General features: G+C 42.9%; 1 protein-coding gene across 1 annotated transcript in view; it reads right to left on the bottom strand.

Annotated features, from left to right (window-relative positions):
• LOC124036021 (fibrinogen C domain-containing protein 1-like) overlaps positions 1–14,500 on the bottom strand; it is a 175,165-nt gene that overhangs the window by 49,675 nt on the left and 110,990 nt on the right. The window lies entirely within an intron of this gene.

Below are 14,500 nucleotides of genomic sequence, written 5' to 3'. Positions count from 1 at the left end.
TACTGTATCTTGCCTATACCGCTCTGTACCATCACCCATTCATATATTTTTATGTACATATTCTTTATCCCCTTACACTTGTGTCTATAAGGTAGTAGTTTTGGAATTGTTAGCTAGATTACTTGTTGGTTATTACTGCAATTGTCGGAACTAGAAGCACAAGCATTTCGCTACACTCGCATTAACATCTGCTAACCATGTGTATGTGACGAATACATTTTTTTGATTAGATTTGATTTGAATAGGACCAACTCTGCTTAGCTCCAGAGGCAAGCCAGCAGTGGGATGCAGGGTGGTATGCTGCTGGTCAACACATGTTGCAATTGTCTCAAGACTTAAAAATCCTTCTTTAACCCGTCTTCTTTCCTTCATCTACGCTGATTGAAGTGCAATTAACACGTGACATCAATACCACCGGCTAAATCTGAGTTAAAATGCATATTTACTCTGTTCCATCTGACGGCACAATCCACTGACTCATCAGCCCAGCCAAGCAATTTATAAAATTGATCTCCAATATAAAAAGCATCTTGACATTATCTGACATTTCTTTTAGACTAACATTTAGTTTTCAACGTCGGAGATTTGTGTAAACCTTGCTTTTTGTCTTTCTGATATTTGCAACATTGTTTCAATATTCAAATTCATTCTCCAGCCGTCCCATAGTAATGAACGTGTGACAAGAGTCGGAACGAGACAGACAGGCAGCGTTTCTCAACCAGTCGAAATCATGAATCAGCTGGCATCATTTTTATGGGTATATACAAATGAAATGAAGTGCAACTAGTTTGCAGTGTTTCCAGCTTCCGTTTGATGTGATTGTTTTAGCTGTGTTGGCTAACTCCTCTGAACAACAGTGTCCTGATGAGTGAGCACATTATCCATACCAGGCGAGATCACGCCTCATTAGCTCATTGTTATGGATGTATCCAAATAAATGTTTTTAGAAAACAGCAAATGCAAATGCAGCTACTTTGCTGTTATTCTGGCTGCACTTTTTGACCTGACTGTAAGTTAGCCATAGTTGGTTATCAAGCAAGGGATAAGAACAATGCCAGCCAGTATGGCAATGGAACATTTAGAACGAACGACTGGATGGAGTCCATAGATACAGAACAAAAAAACTGAACGACTGGGTAGTGTTTCTAGCAAATCAGAACAAATGACCAGCCGGCTTGGGTATCTACCCTAGATTTGTGTCGGGACTATATCTTGTGGAATGGTGAAATTGAATTCATCAAAATAAAAAAATATGTCAATCATTATTTGAATATGTTGTATAAACGTGGTAATGCCCTCGAAGCCGGTGTTTAGATAATATATTGGCATGGTTTTCCATCCTTCAACTTAACAACAACACCCATGCCAATGAATCCTCCAAATACCGACTTCTCGGGCATTATCACTTAATTGTACACTCAGTGTGTAACTTATTACATGTTTATTTTCTATATTGAGTTTGTTTTTGTCTATTACTGTTCTGTACTGATTACAGATAGAGCCATGACTACATTCACACAAACATGCACTCCACACACACATACATTTTAACATAGTTTTTTTCTTCTTCTGTATATTGATTTTGCATTGTGCTGTTCTTGCCACAATATGGACTTGGTATTTTCCCAAATAGGGCTATCTTCTGTATACCACCCCTACCATGTCACAACACAACTGATAGGCTCAAACGCATTAAGAAATTCCATAAATTAAGTTTTAACAAGGCACGCCTGTTAATTGAAATGCATTCCAGGTGACTAAATCGTGAAGGGGCGGCAGGGTAGCATAGCGGTTAGAGCGTTGGACTAGTAACCGGAAAGTTGCAAGTTCAAATCCCCGAGCTGACAAGGTAAAAATCTGTCGTTCTGCTCCTGAACAGGCAGTTAACCCACTGTTCCTAGGCCATCATTGAAAATAAGAATTTGTTCTTAACTGACTTGCCTAGATAAATAAAGGTAAAATTTAAAATTAAATTTAAAAAAAAAGCTGGTTGAGAGAATACCAAAAATGTGCAAAGCTGCCATCAAGGCAAAGGATGGCTACTTTGAAGAATCTCAAATATAATTAGATTTATGTAACACTTATTTGGTTACTACATGATTCCATATGTGTTCTTTCATAGTTTTGATGTCTTCACTATTATTCTACAATGTAGAAAATAGTTTAAAAAAAGAAAAGCTCTTGAATGTGTAGGTGTGTCCAAACTTTTGACTGGTACTGTATATCCCTACCAGTAATAAAATGGGATGACGTCACTGATTTCCACGCTGGAGTGAACATCGACCTGAGAGACAGCAGGCAGAGGAGAGCTGTGAGACACATATTACCATAATATCATTTGGCCCTAATCTTTGGATTTCACATAACTGGGAATACACATATGCATCTGTTGTTCACAGATACTTAAAGAAATGAAGTAGGATGTGGTGTGGATCAGAAAACCAGTCGGTATCTGGTGTGACCACCATTTGCCTCATGTAACGTGACACATCCTTCAAATAGAGTTGATCAGGCTGTTGATTGTGGCCTGTGTAATATTGTCCCGTCTTCTCTTCAATGGCTGTGTGAAGTTGCGGGATATTGGCGGAAACTGGAACAGGCTGTCATACACGTCGATCCAGAGCATCCCAAACATGGGTGACATGTCTGGTGAGTATGCAGGCCATGGAAGAACTGGGACATTTTCAGCTTCCAGGAATTGGGTACAGGTCTTTGCGACATGGGGCTGTGCATTATCATGCTGAAAAATGAGGTGATGGCGGTGAATGAATGGCATGACAATGGGCCTCAGGATCTTGTCACGATATCTCTGTGCATTCAAATTGCGATTGATAAAATGCAATTGTGTTCATTGTCCATAGCTTATGCCTGTCTGCCCATACCATAACCCCACTACCACCATGGGGCATGTTGTTCACAACATTGACATCAGCAAACCGCTCGCCCACACGACACCTTACACACTGTCTGCCATCTGCCCAGTACAGTTGAAACCCGGGATTAACCTGTGAAGAGCACACTTCTCCAGCATGCCAGTGGCCATTGATGGTAAGCATTTGCCCACTGAAGTCGGTTACGATGCCAAACTGCACTCAGGTCAAGACCCTGGTGAGGACAATGAGCACGCATTGGACACGCATTGGACAATGAGACAGTTTGTGCAAAAATTATTTGGTTGTGCAAACCCACAGTTTCATCAGCTATCCGGCTCCCGCAGGGGAAGAGGCCGGATGTGGAGGCCCTGGGCTGGTGTGGTTACACGTGGTCTGCGGTTGTGAGACAGGGTGGGCGTACTGCCAAATTCTCTAAAATGACGTTGGAGGTGGCTTACGGTAGAGAAATTAACATTAAATGATCTGGCAACAGCTCTGGTGGGCATTCCTGCAGTCAGCATACCAATTCCATGCTCCCTCAAAACTTGAGACACCTACGTCAATGTGTTGTGTGAAAAAAATGCACATTTTAGAGTGGCTTTGTATTGTCCCCAGCACAAGGTGCACCTGTGTAATGATCATGCTGTTTAATCAGCTTCTTCATATGCCAAACCTATCAGGTGGATTATCTTAGCTCACTAACAGGGATGTAAACAAATTTAAAATAGGCTTTTTGTGCATATGGAAAATGACTGGGATCTTTTATTTCAGCTCATGAAACATGGGACCAACACATTGCATGTTGCATTTATATTTTTGTTCAGTGTAGATCATGTATAAAGTAATGTCCCAAAGAAAATGACTCCATTAATGGTAGAACGATTAAATATAGGCATTAAATATAGGCATGTTTAGAAAAGGCACTCATTGAAATTTGTGCTAAAGTTCAAATTCCTTTATTTAAGATGGCAACATATCATCTAGGCCATTTAACCTAGCTAAAGCACCCAAGTAAAACTGCCACAAAGCAGTTAGTCCTGAGAGTAAGGAATGATGTAAGGACTGATCAATAGCGGTAACACATGGATTCTGCTAAGAAAGGCTTGTTATGACATCTGTCATTTTTAATGGACCTCCCTCCCATTAGTGAACAAAGTGGCCTACCTCGTGAGACATGGGAAAAGCTATTTTGCACAGACTCCATAGCCTACTCTCTATGGAGTTGTTAACATTCTAATGGGTAGAGATGCAAGGTGACTGCTTATTTAAGCTTATTGAAATCAATGGAACTCGAAATTTGAATATGAAAACAAAGAGTAAAAGTGAGCGAGGGAGAGAGTGGCAGGAAACTAGTGGGTTTGCAGAAGGATTAGAAAGTTACAGAGTCAGCATTCCATTCAGGGAAAGTGGGGCACCGGCCTGACAAGACAAACGGTCATGGCCACATCCCACTAGCCTGCCTTCCCTAGCCTGGATTGTGTTCCTTACGGCATGAAAAGGAACACATTTAAAAACGTTTTGCAACAGAAAACAAAAATAAGTGTGTCTGGTTGGATGTAAATGTAAGTCCCTTCCTTTAGTTCCCCAGGCTACCAAAGCGCTGGGTTCCAAAACACATTTTTATTTTTTTGCCCAACTTTTTACATGATCCTTTCCAGCCTTGTGGCCAGTTCCAGCAACTATGGTGGCTAACTGGCCAGCAGAGTACAGAGGTCTATCTCAACACTGCAATGTAACTTTTGATGACCAAAATCTAAGCTCACAAGTTTCAAATTTTAATCAGTTGCTGATGCTGAAATAGAGTCTGTAGCATGAGAAAAAAATGATGCCCGAAAGACAACTGGGTCAATAGTAGTAACCCACCCAGAACATCAAATGTGTGCCACTTCATATGTTAACTGGTGAGGTGCTTAAAATGCATTCTAATGGTCTGTCATTTTTCAGGGTGATGACATTCAGCAAATCTTTGTAGTTGCAGCAAGGTCCCTGCCTGTCCCTGAGATGTGTGCATGTTCTTCTAATCGAGCAGAGTGATGGGATTGTATCGTGAGCAGCACAATCTCTGGATTGTTCCTCAATCACCAGCATGTAATAAGGAATCACTATTCAGACTGCGATCAATACACCAGGATGCATTGGCAAATAGGCCATGTCATGAATTAATTACTGGGAGAGAAGAATGTTGTGTGCCAACAGGCCTGGCAGGTAGAATGACTGCCGTTATGCTATGTTATGACTGTCATAATCATGACATGGCAGTTGTGTCAGGTCCACACCAGACATGAGATTCCCTCCCTGTGTTTCAAACCACGGGTACATAAGGGGCCAAAGGATAATTTGATTGGCCATCTCCATTGACCTTTCACCTTGGGTTGAGTAGGAATTACTTGTAGAGGAAGGTTGGAATCAATGCGATTATACAGTGAACAAAAATATAAACGCAACATGTAAAGTATTGGTCCCAACAATCCCAGAAATTTTCCACAAGCACGAAAAGCTTATTTCTCTCAAATTTTGTGGACAAATATGTTTATATTCCTGTTAGTGAGCATTTCTCCTTTGCCAAGATAATCCATCCACCTGACTGGTGTGCACATCATCAAGCTAACTAAACAGCATGATCATTACACAGGTGCACCTTGTGCTGGGGGAAATAAAAGACCACTTTAAAATGTGCAGTTTGCCACAAATGTCTCAAGTTTTGAGGGAGCGTGCAATTTCCAGAGAATTTTATGTTAATTTCTCTACCACAAGCTGCCTCCAACGTCGTTTTAGAGAATTTGGCAGTACGTCTAACCGGCCTATCAACCACCGACCACGTGTAACCACCGCAGCCCAAGACCTCCACATCCTGCTTCTACCCCTATGGGATCATCTGAGGGAGGCGCTGAAGAGTATTTTTGTGGGGAAAAACCTGTTCTGATTGGCTGGGCCTGGCTCCCCAGTAGTAGGTGGGCCTATGCCCTCCCAGACCCACCCATGGCTACACCCCTGCCCAGTTCACTTTGAAATCCATAGATTAGGGCCTAATGAATTTATTTCAATTGACTGAGTTGCTTATGTGAACTGTAACACAGTAAAATCTTTGAAATGGTTGCATGTTGCGTTCATATTTTAGTTCAGTATATATTAAAGGGCCTCTCTTTCTGCTGATATGTGTGTGACTCTCCTGGCTCTCGTTGGTGGGGTATGATGACACAGGGAATACCGAAGAGATCAGGTTACGAGATTGAAAACATTCCTTCTTTTAGAGAGAATGAAGGATAAGGCTTTGGTGTTTTTTGTTCACTTCATCATAAAAAGAAACAGCCATCTCAAAAGTAACACTTGAGCTTCAATAATGGGATTCCAACAGTGCACAAAGCAAGGCTTTTATAATACCTCCTACCTCTGTGGACCACTGAAGCTGGAGCTGAAAGTGTGTGTGTACCTGCGTGCGTGTGCATGAGCCTCTCTGCATGGTGTGCTTGCCACTATATTTGAAAGGTGCTTTTGAGGCAGATGCTCCATAAATTGGCATTCTAGGTAAAGGTTTAGAGTTTTATAGCAGAGTGTTGGAATGAACTTTTTATCACAATTTTTTTTTTCTTTTTATGACTGATAAAAGGGAATGCTTATCTGAAGTCCTCTGCAAGGTTGGTTTTGACTGAATATGCTAATACACTACCACAGAAAAATATGGAATGGCAATTTCAACCTCACCCCTTGATGACTTAAAAATACTCATATTAATATTCATGTCTCCCCAAGATCAAAATAATATGCAGATTCATATTTCAGGCTCAGATGAAACATAAATAGCATTTTTATCTTACTGAAATCAATATGTAGGATCATATTGCCACGACATAAACAATGTAGATAATATCAATAACAAATGAACTACATTTTTTACCCCTTTTTCTCCATAATTGGTAGTTACAGTCTTGTCCCATCGCTGCAACTCCCATATGGACTCAGGAGAGGGAAAGTTCGAGAGCCATTCGTCCTCCGAAACACGACCCTGCCAAGCCGACTGCTTCTTGACACACTGCTCACTTAACCCAGAATCCAGCCGCACCAATGTATCAGAGGAAACACTGTACAACTGGTGACTGTGTCAGGGTGCATGCACCCGGCCAACCACAGGAGTCGCTAGAGCGCAATGGGAAAGGACATCACAGCCGGCCAAACCCTACCCTAACCCGGACCTAGCTGGGCCAATTGTGTGCCGCCTCATGGGTCTCCCGGTCACGGCCGACTGAGACACAGCCTGTAGTGACGCCTCAAGCACTGCGATGCAGTTTCTTAGACCGCTGCGCCCCTCGGGAGGCCCATGAATCAATCTTAAACGTATAATATTCTTGATTTTGCAGCAGAGTTGGGGGCGCATCGAGGGGAACCGGAGGAGGAGGCTCCTCCTGCACCAGTTGTGGTCGGAGAGGACACACTGCCGATCGGTGCTGGAGGAGCTCGTCTGGGAGTCGAGAGGGCAGGCAGAGCACTTCTCGGTCACCCCAGGTGAGTCAGCACCAGACCCCAGAGTGAGTCATGGCACCAGACATCACCCAGAGCATGCCATTTAGCAGACATGTTTTTACTAATCTCTTTCCCTGAGTTTTCTCCCTCTCTCCAGCATAAGGCGCTAGTCGATGCAGGCGCAGCTGGGAACTTTATGGATTGCGGACTATTCCTAAGGTTAGGTATTCCGCTGATGCCGATAGATCTACCCTTCCCCGTACACTCCCTAGATAGCCGACCGTTAGGGTCAGGGCTGGTCAGGGAGGCCACGGTTCCACTGGACATGGTAACGCAGGGGATCATGGGGAGCGGATTGGTCTCTTCCTTATTGATTCACCTGCGTTTCCAATGGTGCTGGGGATTCCCTGGCTGGCTGGTCACAATCCTAGGATTTCATGGAAACAGGGGGCTCTCCAGGGGTGGTCAGAGGAGTGTTCAGGTAGGTGTGGAGGAGTTTCCATCGGTGCCACGACGGTGGAGAGTCCAGACCAGGTTTCCACTGTGCGCATTCACTCAGAATATGCCGATTTGGCTATCGCTTTCTGTAAGAAGAGGGCGACCCAGTTACCACCTCATCAACGAGAGGATTGCACAATAAATCTCCAGGTAAACACAGCACTTCCCAGGAGTCACGTGTACCCGTTGTCACAGGAGGAGACAGTGGCAATGGAGACATATGTTGCTGAATCTCTGGGACAGGGGTACATTCGGCCCTCCACGTCACCCGTCTTTCTCGAGTTTCTTTTTTGTGAAAAGAAGGAGGGAAGTCTGCGTCCGTGCATTGATTATAGAGGTCTAAATTCCATCACAGTGGGGTTTAGTTACCCGCTACCTCTCATCGCTACAGCGGTGGAATCGTTCCACGGAGCGTGCTTTTTCACAAAACTGGACATCAGGAGCGTGTATAATTTGGTGCGTATGCGGGAGGGAGATGAGTGTAAGACCGCGTTTAGTACCACATCTGACCATTATGAGTACCTCGTCATGCCGTATGGGTTGAAGAATGCTCCAGCCGTCTTTCAATCCTTCGTAGACGAGATTCTCAGGGACCTGCACGGGCAAGGTGTAGTGTTGTATATCGATGATGTCCTGATCTATTCCGCCACACGTGCCGCGCATGTGTCTCTGGTGCGCAAGGTACATGGGCGACTGCTGGAGCATGACCTGTATGTCAAGGCTGAGAAATGTGTGTTCTCCAAACAAGCCGGTTCCTTCCTGGGTTATCGCATTTCTACCACTGGGGTGGTGATGGAGTGAGACCGCGTTACAGCCGTGCGTAATTGGCCGAATCCGACCACGGTAAAGGAGGTGCAGAGGTTTTTAGGGTTTGACAATTACTACCAGAGGTTTATCCGGAGTTTTGGCCAGGTGGCGGCTCCCATTACCTCACTGCTAAAGGGGGGGCTGGCGTGTTTACGGTGGTCAGCGTAGGTGGACAGAGCTTTTAGTCGTCTGAAGGCGCTGTTTACCAACGCTCCTGTATTGGCTCATTCGGACCCCTCTTTGGCATTCATAGTGGCGGTGGACGCGTCCGAGGCTGGGGTTGGAGCCGTGCTATCACAGCGCTCGGGCACGCCACCGAAGCTCTTCCCATGAGCCTGCACTTTCTGTCGTTTCCCCAAGGTGTCTGCAGCATTGTGACGTATTTGTAGGCATATCATTGGAAGGATGACCATAAGAGACTACATTTACCAGGTGTCCGCCTGGAGTCCTCCGTCGAAATTATTACGTAATCTCCAGCTCCATGCGCGTTTCCATTTTCTTCAGAGGAGGAAGTCAACTGCCACGAATGATTTATCATCGATAGATATGTGAAAAACACCTTGAGGATTGATTCTAAACAACGTTTGCCATGTTTCTGTCGATATTATGGAGTTAATTTGGAAAAGAGTTTGCGTTGTAATGACTTAATTTTCAAGATTTTTTCTTAACCAAACATGATGAACAAAACAGCGCGATTTGTCCTATACAAATAATATTTTTGGAAAAACGAAACATTTGCTATCTAACTGAGAATCTCCTCATTGAAAACATCTGAAGTTCTTCAAAGGTAAATTATTTTATTTTAATGCTTTTCTTGTTTTTGTGAAAATGTTGCATGCTGAATGCTAGGCTTAATGCTATGCTAGCTATCAATACTCTTACACAAATGCTTGTTTAGCTATGGTTCAAAAGCATATTTTGAAAATCTGAGATGACAGTGTTGTTAACAAAAGGCTAAGCTTGGGAGCTAATATATTTATTTAATTTCATTTGTGATTTTCATGAATAGTTAACGTTGCGTTATGCTAATGAGCTTGCGGCTATAATTACACTCCTGGATACAGGTTTTTTTCGTAGCCAAACGTGATGAACAAAACGGAGCGATTTCTCCTACACAAATAATCTTTTTTGGAAAAACTGAACATTTGCTATCTAACTGAGAGTCTCCTCATTGAAAACATCTGAAGTTCTTCAAAGGTAAATTATTTTATTTGAATGCTTTTCTTGTTTTTGTGAAAATGTTGCCTGCTGAATTCTAGGCTTAATGCTATGCTAGCTATCAATACTCTTACACAAATGCTTGTTTAGCTATGGTTCAAAAGCATATTTTGAAAAACTGAGATGACAGTGTTGTTAACAAAAGGCTAAGCTTGAGAGCAAATATATTTATTTAATTTCAGTTGCGATTTTCATTAATAGTTAACGTTGCATTATGGTAATGAGCTTGAGGCTATAAATAGGATCCCGTATACGGGATTGCTCGTCACAACAGGTTAACACACGTTTCAGGACGAGTACGAGGAACTGACACAGGTAGCATCAGACAGCTAACATGCTCCTCAGGGTGAATGCTGTGCATACTATGCCAGACCAACAGCTCTCTCTCTTCACTCTCCTCCAATTTGATCAAAAACTCAGACGGTCTCATACTCTCCCCTCCGTTCCATCTCCTCCAATCTGTCCAATAACTCATCGAATAGTCTCTGACTCACCCCTCAACTTCGCCGTCTGCTCCATGTGCCCCAAAATCTTCTTTGGGTTTCTGTGGCTTTCTTCCCCGACTTCGTTGCTGTCCTTTCATGCTCCTAGGCGACTACCTGACTGACTCCATGTGCCTCCCCACACACCATTTTTTCTTGGGGTTTCTGTGGCCTACCTCGTTGGTATAACTGCTCGTAATATCGCCGTTCCGCCTTCGCTGCCTCTATCTCATCCTTAGGAAGGCGATACTCCCCAGCTTGCGTCCAGGGTCCTGCTCCCTCCAGGATCTCCTCCCAGGTTCATTCCTCCTGAACACACTGCTTGGTCCATTTTTGGTGGGTTCTTCTGTCACGTTCGTCATATGAAGGAGACCAAGGTGCAGCGTGGTGTATGCGTACATTCTTCTTTTAATAAAGAAAGAACACTGAACAAATGAACAAAACAACAAAATGAACGAAACGTGTAGCTAATACGAATAGTGTAGACAGGCAACTAAACATAGAATAAGAACCCACAAACACCAAAGGGGAAATGGCTACCTAAATATGATCCCCAATGAGAGACAACGATAAACAGCTGCCTCTGATTGGGAACCATATCAGGCGAACATAAACATACAAATACCTAGGGTGTGATTTGGGCTGGGCATTCTGTTTGTTTTCTATGATTTTGTGTTTCTATGTTTTTGCCGGGTATGGTTCTCAATCAGGGACAGCTGTCTATCGTTGTCTCTGATTGGGAACCAAACTTAGGTAGCCCGTTTTCCCTCCTTTTGTTATAGGTAGTTAACTTTGTTTGTGGCACTTAGCCCTGTTAACATTCATGGTTGTTTTGTTGGCGACATTTGATATAAATGAAAGAAAATGTACGCACCTTGGTCTCCTTCCAACGACGGCCGTGATAGTCATTGTAAATAAGAATTTGTTCTTAACGGACTTGCCTAGTTAAATAAAGGTTAAATAAAATGTAAAATATTTCAAAGCATTTTGGAAAATATTTGACAAAACATTATCAAATACATTTTATCATATATTTAGCAAATATATCGATAAATACATATTCTAAAGTACATTCTTTAATGTATTTCACTTCCCGATGTATTCAACATATATGCATTTGACATACATTTATATATATATTTTATATACATTCTATAAAAGACAGTATATTGGAATGTATTTAAAATGTATTAAATATTTCACATAGATAGACATGGTTTTTATCTAAAAATACATTTTAATAGTTTTTTTCCCCCCATATGGGACCAGTTTGGAACCCCTTGTCTTCCATGCTTTTTTCCTCTCCAGGTCCACCAGTACATAAAGAGACTGCTCTGCCTGTAGGTAAAATACATGTCATTAAACACCCTGCTGCAGTGAGCAGCAGCTTTCCTCTTGCCTGCTCCTCTCTTGGAGAATTTGTCAATCTTGACATGCTGATGCTCTGTGGCAGGCCTGTCATTTCAAATCACCCAACCCTGAATTAGGGCTCCGGTTCACTCACTGAGGGCAAATGTAAGACACGCAACCACCCATGCAAGTACACACCTACACTCTTCACACACATTCCTAGAGGACAGGTGGAAAGTACAGCAATAAAAAAATGTCCCTGAAGCATCAGTGACCCAAACAGGCAACTTGAGAAATGTAACATATAAACACGGTATGCAGATTTCAAATTTTTGATGAGGCAGCAACAACCAGCAGTAAATGGCATGAGGAAAAAAGCTATTAATCTTCTTTGTATTGGCCTTTGGGACCAGCCCCTCCCACCAAACGCACGCACGCACGCCACACACACACACACACACACACACACACACACACACACACACACACACACACACACACACACACACACACACACACACACACACACACACACACACACACACACACACACACACACACACACACACACACACACACACACACACACACACACACAATTATGTATAGAATTGATCTAGGCCTTTTCCTTTGAGCTTCACTGATGAATTTCAGCTAAAGAAAGAATATAACAAAGCATGTGTCTCTGCAATCCTGAGAAATAATATTTTCCTTTTACTTTCTGCTGGTGAGATTGGGTTGCTGGGATAAAGTAACGCAATTACCAGGACGGGATCCACTCCTATTCATGATGTCATGACTGTCCACGAGAATCCAAATAGGTCAGATCAGGTTTGCAATGAGGGGACGTAGATTAGTGGTGATTAACAACTCACGTCCTGAAGATTCAGATCTCCCTCTCCAATACTCACCAAAGGAATGTCCTTTGTTTCAAGAGGCTTTTCCCGGTGAAACTCTAACACGTTCAAAAGCAAATACCGGAACAATATTTCTAGCATTGAATGTGGGGAATGGTCAGCGAAGATCTACAGAACACTAATGTCATTTTGTGATGTCATTAAAAATGTTATAAAGGAAATGCATTTTGGAAAGTATACCCACTACATGTATGAAGTGTCCATCCTATGTGTTGTGCATCTAACATGACTTTTATTTGATTTTAAATGTGTTAAGAGGGATGTGATTAGAAAAACTATAAGAGATAATTATTTTACATAACTTTGTACAAGTGACAAGTCATGCCCCCTAGGAATGTCAGAGAGCGTATCAGCCTGACGGAACCGCCCCCTTTCGAACAAACTTTATAATTGATGAGACAAGAAATGAACATAGCAGACCACAAACGCGTCAGTTGCAGCTGCATGTTTAAAGTGGTTTGAACTGTAAATCTCAACACGAGGTAGAGATTATAAACTCACATCCGGACAATCACTGCGACTGCTGATTAGCTGTAATAAGTATCTTTGAAAGCGAATTTAAGTAGGGCCATCCAGCACTCTGCTCAAACCATAGATACGGCTGGCTTGCCTATCTTCAAAGAAGCATCTTCAAGAGCGAATGGAAGGAAAATAAACTCTGTAGTTCTGTTCAGGACTACACGTCAAGTCACCGGATACTGGACAACTACAGAGAAGAACAACAGTAGAAGACTTGTTGGTGTCACACCCTGATATGTTTCACCTGCCTTTGTGCTTGTCTCCACCCCCTCCAGGTGTCACCCATCTTCCCCATTTATACTTGTGTTCTCTGTTTGTCTGTTGCCAGTTCGTCTTGTCTCGTCAAGCCTACCAGCGTGTTTTTTCCATGCTCCTGGTTTTCCTAGTCTGTTTTCTAGCACTCCTGGTTCCAACATCTTCTGCCTGCCCTGACCTCGAGCCCACCTGTCACCCTGTACCTTTCAGACTCTGACCTGGTTAATGAACTTCTGCCTGTCCACGCCCTGCCTATTGCCTGTCCCTTGTATTTTAATAAATATCAGAGACTTGAACCATCTTCCTCCTGTGTCTGCATCTGGGTCTTGCCAGGTGTCGTTATAGTTGGAACCCTTTTGGACAATCAGAGCCTTACAAGTGTGCCGCGGAAAGGCCCAACTCCCTTTCCAAGGCGGCCCTGTCCACTGAGAGAGATCCACGCGGACTCAGGCATTTCACATAAATACATTCATGATTTCTTACTAAAAGTGGGCTGCGGTTTGTGTAGTATATGGTTACTGTAGGTGAGAGTAGTTTCTAAACGTACCAACGTTAAGTGTCTCTCTCCCTCTCTGTCTCGCCCTGCCCTCTTCATCTCTTTTGTAACAAGCAGCCATATTGTCATCAGTCCTCTAGGGACCTGTTTTAAACGTATTAAGGGTGCAAGGTTATCCTGTGTTCCCATTTAATTAGCTAGTAAATAAATAATTCAACCAATTTATGTAGTGCATAATAATAAGTAAGGCTCTGGTTTTTGCAGATGCAAGGAGGTTACGACTTGTAACGGGTTTCCTCTTCCTCTTCTGAGGAGGAGTAGCAAGGATCGGACCAATACGCAGCGTGATAAATGTTCATCTTAGTTTTTTAATAAGAATAATGAACACTCACCAACACAATAAATGACCATGTGAAAAAACAAAACCGAAACAGTTCCGTGTGGAACAAAACACTGACACGGAAAATAAACACTCACGAAACACAAGTGGGAAAAGGCTACCTAAGTATGATTCTCAATCAGAGACAACTAACGACGCCTGCCTCTGATTGAGAACCATACCAGGCCAAACACAAAACACAACATAGAAAACGGAACATAGATAAACCCACTCAACTCACGCCCCGA

Source organism: Oncorhynchus gorbuscha, linkage group LG05 (assembly GCF_021184085.1).
Source record: "Oncorhynchus gorbuscha isolate QuinsamMale2020 ecotype Even-year linkage group LG05, OgorEven_v1.0, whole genome shotgun sequence".
NCBI classification, from domain to species: Eukaryota; Metazoa; Chordata; class Actinopteri; order Salmoniformes; family Salmonidae; genus Oncorhynchus; species Oncorhynchus gorbuscha.
Note: the sequence above shows the minus strand (reverse complement) of the source record. Positions and strands in the feature narration are given on the sequence as shown.